Source organism: Zonotrichia leucophrys, chromosome Z (assembly GCF_028769735.1).
Source record: "Zonotrichia leucophrys gambelii isolate GWCS_2022_RI chromosome Z, RI_Zleu_2.0, whole genome shotgun sequence".
NCBI lineage: Eukaryota > Metazoa > Chordata > Aves > Passeriformes > Passerellidae > Zonotrichia > Zonotrichia leucophrys.
Genome location: NC_088200.1, coordinates 45,515,809 through 45,524,003, shown reverse-complemented (window position 1 = coordinate 45,524,003; position 8,195 = coordinate 45,515,809). Strand labels below are relative to the sequence as shown.

The 8,195-nt window shown below is 45.8% G+C and overlaps 1 protein-coding gene across 1 annotated transcript in view; it reads left to right on the top strand.

The window, feature by feature from the left end:
- The first annotated feature begins 2,288 nt into the window (after window positions 1-2,288).
- Window positions 2,289-8,195, top strand: part of PIP5K1B (phosphatidylinositol-4-phosphate 5-kinase type 1 beta) — a 97,555-nt gene continuing 91,648 nt past the window's right edge. Inside the window, exons 1-3 of the mRNA XM_064736471.1 lie at window positions 2,289-2,519; window positions 6,339-6,473; window positions 6,977-7,072. The gene's annotated coding sequence lies outside the window, so the exon portion shown is untranslated. The remainder of the gene's footprint in view (window positions 2,520-6,338; window positions 6,474-6,976; window positions 7,073-8,195) is intronic.

The window sequence follows — 8,195 nt, the reverse complement described above, 5'->3', positions numbered from 1 at the left end:
CCATAACAATACATATATTCAGGCCCCCACAAACAAGCAATCTAGTACCACAACTAGTGGCAACTCCTGCCCCATCTGTCTCATATTTGTACACCTGCACGTAGCTGGCAGACCTCAGAGCACTATGAGAAGACCCTGGGAATGTGAGAAGAAAAACATGGTAAATGAGATACATAACTTGTCATTTACTGAGAGTTTACTTATATCATATAGCACCGTTAGAGAGTATATGCAGGAGTGGAAAAAAAAGTTTGGGTACTTGTTTGGTTCAGCACAAAGAAGAAAGAAGAAACTTTCTCTTGCTTTAGGATGCTTTTTCGAGAGTAGTCAGGGGTTCTGCTCACTCTTGGAACAGGGCCTGGGACTCGGTATTCCCTGTTTGTCATATATAACCAGTGTCACCACTATCTGCAGTTCTTAAAACTTCCTCTGCAAGAGTTCTGTAAGACAGTTTAATCCTGCCCACTGAAGTGAAATATAATATAAAGCAGTTCACTTTAAAAATCTGAAAGGAAATTTTGAGAAGACCTGATAGTATTAGATTATTCTCATCTTCCATTTTTTTATTTGAAACTAGTTAAAGCTGCAGATTCTGAATACATTAAACAAAATGCCAACCACTCTAAAGATTCAGAGCTGAGCCAGATGGCACATCTGACTGCAGTGTATATGAGCCACTGTACTCCTACTGCTGTGAAAAGCAGAAACTGAAGCATCAGTGGATGAAGCTAGTTTACCAGGAATCTCTCTTGTGGTTCTGACCTAGGGCAGCCACAGTCTCTAAGTGGTGCGGCTATTGCACATAGGTTTGAGTAAACATGTGACAAAGTTGTTTTATAAATATCATGGAAGATAAAAACCGGAGCGAAGTAAGGACCTTAAACAAAATGGAAGAAAAATGGAAGCAGAACATTGAAATGCTATGTTATTTCTTCTTTTAACACACACAGGCACACAATAGTTCCTTCTGCACTTGGAATTCAATGTGCATGAGTCAGCCTGTCCGATATCAGCAATTACAGCTATAAATGCAGAGCTATTATGCACTCATGTTGTATGAGTGCATAATACATAGCTTGGGAGTAGTCTATTCTACCAGGAACAAAAAGGTCTTGAGCAGCTTATGGTTCTTGACCATTCTCAAGCAGCAAGCAGGCAGTCAACTGTGCAGTCTTGCTTCACCCAGCAGCAATTCAGCTCCAGCACTCTGCTCCCTGAGAAGGGCCCAGAGCCCTGTAGGAGTGACATTTTCTTGCATGCAGCAGTGTTGCAGATGAAGCCCCAGTAACCTCCCATTTTCATCAGCAGGAAATCTTTGCACATTTTTTCTCACAGCTTTCTTTCCACAGTCATTCATTTACACTGATTTATATCCTTCCTCACTGTCCTCCTCCTCAATTCTTCCCCCTCAATTTTTTCCTGAGGCCTGAAAAACTTAATATGGAAAGTACATGTTGGGGGAATTAATAATCTGGAATTTTTGCCTTCTCGGCATGGATAGGAATGACCAGGTGGATGATGCCAGTGGTCCTGATCAGGGTGCAGGTCTGCTAGTGGCTTGCCCAGAAAGCAGTTTTACATGAGAAACAGAATTCGGAGCTCAAATGTGACAAATGAGGAGAAATAATATGAGAGGCAAGGAAGGTGACCTGCTCCTCTGATCCTGACCTCTGGTCCAGGCCGAAAGGCTCAGGCCTGAACAGGGGTTGAGAACAGGGGCTAAGACATGCTGAGAAAGCTGGAGCAGCTCAGCCTGCAGAAGAGAAAGTTGCATGGAGACCCCATAGCAACCTTCCAGTATTTGAAGGGGGCCTACAGGGAAGCTGAACTCTTGGTCATGAAGAGAGAGCTTAGACGAAGACCAATGGGTACAAATTGAAAGAGAGGAAATTTAGTCAGGGAGAAACTTCTTAGTGTGAGCAGTGGAGCCAGAGCCCCCGGTCACAAAGGCGCCAACAGGTGCCGTCACTCTCGGTGCAGCACCGCGGCCTCGCACGGCCTCAGAGCGGCGCGCAGCCCTCACAGCGCCTCCAGACGCGTCTCCCGCGGACCTGGGACCACCGAGGCCAGCTGCTCACCCGGGCCGTGCCGCAAAGAGCTCCCAGAGCGCCCTCATCCGCAGTGCGAGGGGAAGCGGCCGGGGCCCGGGCGGGGAGGCCTGGCCGGACGCCCACCGAGCGGTCCCGCCGCCGGGCCCCGGCACGGGCGGCAGGGAGGAGCTGCTGGCGGGAGGAGCCGTGCCGCGGCACCGCCTCCTGCCGTCATCTGCGCTGGAGGTGAGCGAGCGCGGCAGTGCCGGCCGGCAGCGCCGGGGGTGGCAGCTTGGTCCCCTCTCCGGCCTCGGGGCGCTCGGCGGGGCGCCGGCGGCGAGGGGCCGCTCCACAGGAGCGGTCCCGGTCCCGGTCCGGCCGCGCGCAGCGCGGAGCTTGCCCTGCCCTGCCCTGCCCTGCCCCGCCGTGTGTCCCCGGCTGCGGGTGGGCGGGTGCGGCGTGCCCGGGACTGCGGTGCGGGCTCTCCGGGTTAGTCTGATTATGTTTTTATTGCTGTCCAGTTCGTCCTCAGGGAGAAGGGCTGGGGGGAAGGCGTGCGGCGCAGGGCGGAGGCCGGCGGGGCCCCCGAGCCGGGCTGGGGCAAGTGCTGAGGCGCGCCGGGGGTGGCGGGTCCCTGTCCCCGCCGGGAGCCCCGCCGGCGCCCGGGGCCTGAGGGACTGGCGGAAAACGTGTCTCGTTCCTGTGCTGTGTACGTATGTGTGTGTCTGTCGGTCTGTCTGTCTTCATTTCGGGAGGGGGGAGATTGTCTGTGAACTTCCACGGACTTTTAAGTCTCTTAATTGTGGGGTTGCAGCACTTTAAGGAAAAAGAGCACCCAGCATGTGGGGGAATGGTGGGAGGTGGGTTCCTGCGTGCCTGAGGCGCTGGCCATTTAGGGACTGGACTCTGCTGCAGCTGAACGGGCTTTTCCAGGTGCACGCAGCGATTCCCGTGGAGGTCCGGCTGGCGCTGCAGGGAGAGCGGGGCTGGACTGGGACTCTGCCCATGAGGCTGGTTTTGCCGAATAGAGCCCGATAGCAGGAAAGTCCTTAAAGAGTAAACTTAAGTGTTAGTACCATAAAGTTTCTTCTGTAAACTAGCAATCTCTCCAATACCCTGCTTAGGTGATCGGAGGTTTTTGGTTATCCTCTGCCTCTCTCTTTTCTCTTTAGTGCTGCCTCTTAAAAGCTAAGCTATGGTACATACTATTGCTTTAGGGAAACTTGGTGTTGGTGTTGTTATCTCTCCCTAAGGAAATGTAAATAGACTTGCTTCATATTACTTCTGAAAGGATATTGCTTAAGGTGAAGAAACAGAGAGTTTGTTCCTTTTATTTTGTTAGAGAGTCGCGTATTTATGTAGATGATTTGACGCTAACATTTGGATAATGTAAGGTGAAGAGGGCTTAGGTCAATGTTAAAACCACAGAAATTCTTCTTAAAATGAACCTAAGGAGCACTGACAGTTCTGAAATTTATGAATGTGTATTGTAGCACCCACTGGACTTTTTTTATGTAGCAATGTAAATTTATAGGATGTTTATCTCATGGTTTATTAGTGTGGAGATGCTCATAATGAAGTTCATTAAATTGTGTATCAAAATTCTTCCATCTTCAAAGTGGAGAATACGTGTTCTGATGAATGCCTAATGTAGTTGTTACTCTGACTCTTCCAAAACCTATAATAGTATTTAATTTGTCACCTCTTTCTCCACCCAAATATTTTTTCCTATCTATAATCTATTGGGTTTTTTGCTTACAGCCATTTCAAAACTGATTCAGAAAAACCAAAATTTAACACAATTATTCAAATCTCTTTTGCTTTTAAAGATCAGTGTCTAATAAGTAATTTATTGGGAGAAAATAAAACAGGACTGTAAATATGTTCCTCTTAATTATTTTTATTTTACTGCATTACATTCTTTCCTTGATTCTTCCCTTCCTGCAATTAGATAAAACAGGGAGTTGAAAATAATTCTAAGTCTGGGAATTGATCCTTAAGCCATTAAAAGCAGCAGGAAGTTTCTTTCTCCAAATTCATTGGGCGGTAGTTAAAGGATGTCTTCAGTTATATGTTTGGATATTCTTGATTTTGGAAGAATTGAAACCTGTGCCTAAGAATAAGCATTTGGTCACATGTTTTACTGTAATAGGGTGTATTTGTGGAATGGTGTTGATTTCTCTCTTTCTTGTCTAGCTTGTAGGGAGCTAAAGGGTTTTTTTCTTTTACTTTTGACACCAGTAGAATGGGCTAGAAACTATAAAAACTGCTTTCTCTGGGGTCATGTAATGTGCTCCATGTGCTGTTGAAAATGTGCTAACTGATTCTTCCAGTCCTGAACATACTGTACCTAATCAGTGTGTTTATATTCTGTGTAACCAAGGCACGTTAGGTGTGTTGGCACTCTTGGCTACTTTAGACTAGAAACTGGCAACAACCTTTCCTTGGGCAGCTGGTTACAGGGCGCTGCCTCCCCCTTTCCCCCCAGCTCACATTTGGTTTTAAGGGTAGATAAGGGCTGGCACAGCTTCTATGCCCTTTTCAGCACCCTGCACAATACAGTGCTGTGCTAGCAATTGCTGAGAGCCTGCCTACAGGTTTGTCTGACACAGTGATTGAAGAATGTGTACTTGTTGGTGTTGCAGTGTGATTGCTTTTGTTACGGACCACCTCCTGTGAGGAGGTAACCTGCTTAGCGGATGAGGGAAAGGCTATGGATGTAGGCTACCTGGACTTTACTGAAGCCTTCGGTACTGTCTCCCACAGCATTCTCCTGGAGAAGCTGGCTACCCATGGCTTTTCCAGCTGCCCTCTCTGCTGGTTAAAACTACTGGCTTGATGTCCAGGCTCAGGCAGTGGTGTTAAATGGAACTACATCCAGCTGGTGGTTGGTCACAAGAGATGTTTCCCAGAGCTCAGTCAATTTTTAAAGTTTTTATTGGTGATCTGGATGAGAGGATTGCGTATACCCTCAGTAAATTTGCAGGCCACACCAAGTGGGGCAGGGGGGGAGTTTTGATCTGCTTGAGGGTAGGAAGGCTCTGCAGAGGGATCTGGACAGACTGGATTGGTGGGCAGGGCAGGGGTATGAGGTTCAACATGCCATACCAGGTCCTGCACTTGGGTCACAACAGCTCCATTGAGGGCTACAGGCTGGTTCAGAGTGGCTGGAAAGGGGCCCAATGGAAAATGCCTGGAGATGCTGGTCAACAGCAGCTGAACATGAGCCAGTGTGTGTCTGGGAGGCCAAGAAGGCTCCTGGCATTCTGGCCTGTACCATCAATAGTATGGCCAGCAAGACCAGGGCAGGGATTGTCCCCCTGTACTCAGCACTGGTGAGGCCACACCTCCGATCCTGTGCTCAGTTCTGGGCCCCTCACTGCAGGACAGACATTGAGAAGCTGGAGGGTGTCTGCAGAAGGGCAACGGAGCTGGGGAAGGGTCTGGAGCACAAGCCCTGTGAGAAGTGGCTGAGGGAGCTGGGGTTGTTCAGTCTGGAGAAAAGGAGGATCAGGGTAGTGCAAGGGACGCTGAAAGTAGGGTGTAGCTAAGTAGGGGGTCTTTCTGTTCTCCCAGGTAACAATTGGGCAAGAGGAAAAGGCCTTAAGCTGCACTAAGGAAGATTTAGATAAGGTATTAGGAAAAATTTCTTCACGGGAAGGGTGGTCAGATGTTGGAGAGGAGTGCCCAGGGGAGTAGCTGAATCCTCATGCCTGGACGCGTTCAAAAGCTGGGTAGACATGGATCAGTGGTGGACCTGGCACAGTCAGGCTAATAGCTGTGACCCTAAGGGTCTTTTCCAACCTAAATGATTCTATGATTCTACTGCTTGTAGTTATGTGATACCACATTTGAAATTTATGTATTGTAGAAGGTGAAAAGCAAACTTCAATGATCAGGCAAAATAAAATGTGCATTTAGGAGTATATTGATGAGCAGTTGGATATGTATTTTATTGATTAAAACCCCATATTAGATAATAGCAAGCTCTACACAAGTTGACTGCAATGGAACGCTTTTTCAAGTTAAGTCTTCCCCGGCCGTAGCAAGTGGGAATTGGGATTATGGTCTTCACGTCTTCTTTGCTGGGCATCCTGCCATTTGGTGCTAGGTACAGTTTTGACCATTCCTTCTCTAAGTGTAATTTGTATTTGAATCAGTTTTGTACTGTCATTATTTGCTATAGTGACACCACTGATACTCTGAATTTTATTTTCTCTAAATAGATCAAGTATGTAATTTGTCACTGCGGATTCCTGTTGTGGTTATGTGGTCACATGTATTGTCTTATTCTTCACGTTTTTACAGTTCCAAAAGACCTTTTCTCCTCATATGTGAGCAAGAAACTTGAAGTCCTCCTTCAGTGAACTGGAAATTCCATTTTTTTACGTTCCTTCTTCATTCTCCAGTAGTGACTGGAAAACCATATCAACCTGTTACAAGGTACAATTTACAACTATTTATTATTTCCTCCTTTCAGTAAAGCTGGTCTGTTTTATTTGTCATCAGTGAAGTAGGAGGAAGTTGCAAATGTTGCAAGTGCATGGTTTATTTTCACTGCTGTCCAGATGCGCTTGTGTTTTGTACTTTGAAATATGAAATTTTTAAGTAAGAGTAAGCTCACAATAGTTTCTTCAGAGTGTCACAGCTGTGATCTGCATCATAATAAAAAAAACTAAGTTACTTGGAAATTTTTTTGTGATGCTGTGCATTTGCATAGTCATAGGATGCTTCTGTCTAGTAAAGCAGGTGATGGATGATGGCCATTTTATTAACTGTGCTCATTTTTATGCTAGCTGTTTTATCTCAAGATTCATGTATTTTGCAATTGCGTGCCACCTGGCCTATCTCCTGCTTGGTACCCTCTGTTTTTTTATGTGATGCTTGTAACTGCAATATTTTAAATTCTGTAGATAGTGATGTGCCTTTTAAAATGTCTCTTTAAGATCAGAGAACAGACCCTGGAGCTGAGACACAGAAGCTGAAAGATTCATTCAGTGCTATATAAGAAATGTGTGACTGCAGATCAAGACCCAGTGTTGGTAGGATGATTTTTATTCTCTTCCAAAGGAGACCATTTTGCTGTGAATCATGAAACTTATCCTATGAAAAAAACCAAAACTATCAGGCTTCTGGAATCAGGTTCCACTTGGCACCTTTTATCTTTGTGCAAACTTAGAATTTGGCAGTATTTTGGCAAGGGAAAATATAAATTGAAAAGTCTATCTTGATGTCCTTTAGTGGAGCTTTTAGTTTATGACCACAATTATATTATGCATTATGAACACAAATACAAAGATCCTTTGATTGCACAAATACTTAAAATCAATGTCCTTCTACAGTAGAAATCTTGGTGCAATTTGCAGTAGTTGACAGTTTTAAGCCTTGTTAACAGCTTCAGAAACTTAGTTAACTCTGCCACTTGAGCTGAAGAAAACTGCTGCCATTTAAGATTACAGCTTGGTGAGCAGTGCAGTTTAATGAGATGTTGCCTTCAGCACCAAACAAAGCTGACTAAAAATGCTACAACTGTTATGGCAGTTTGCCACTCTTTTGGCTGTGGTTGCACAACTGTTGATAAGGCTTTGTGATAATATCGGATCACTGAACGGATCTGAATTAAAAATAGCTTTGCAAGAACAAAAGAAACTAGTCTGAAGGGCAGCTGTCTTTCAACTGGCTCTTTAGCTGGGGCAATTTACATGTTCTACCTGCACTTGTGGGGCTGTGTGGTGGGGGTGGGACAGTGTAAATGGCAGGGGACAGGCCTAAGAGAAGTGGAATTGATAAACTGAGACCTGATAGTTTCTCTTGCTCTTGAGAAGATGACTGAGTGTGTGAAATTGCTATTGGTGTTCATTTGATTTAGTCAAGAGAGAGGAACTTGTTGCTTGGTTTTAACAGCTTGGCTTTACCTTGTCCCCAGCCTGAAATCTCACTTTCTGTGCCCACTGGGCCCCTTGTTGCTGCTACTTTGTAGCAAAATTAGCTACTTTTACTACTCTGTAGCAAAGCCCATGGTCAGATTAGTGCATGCCGAGGGAGTGAATGGACTGGATTCTCCTTGCCCTGTGTGCAGAGATTCCCATTCTTTGCTGTCTGGGAAAGTGATTTTCTTTCTTTCTCCTGGTGAGTTTGTTTTCACAAGAAGTTCTTGGCCTGAGT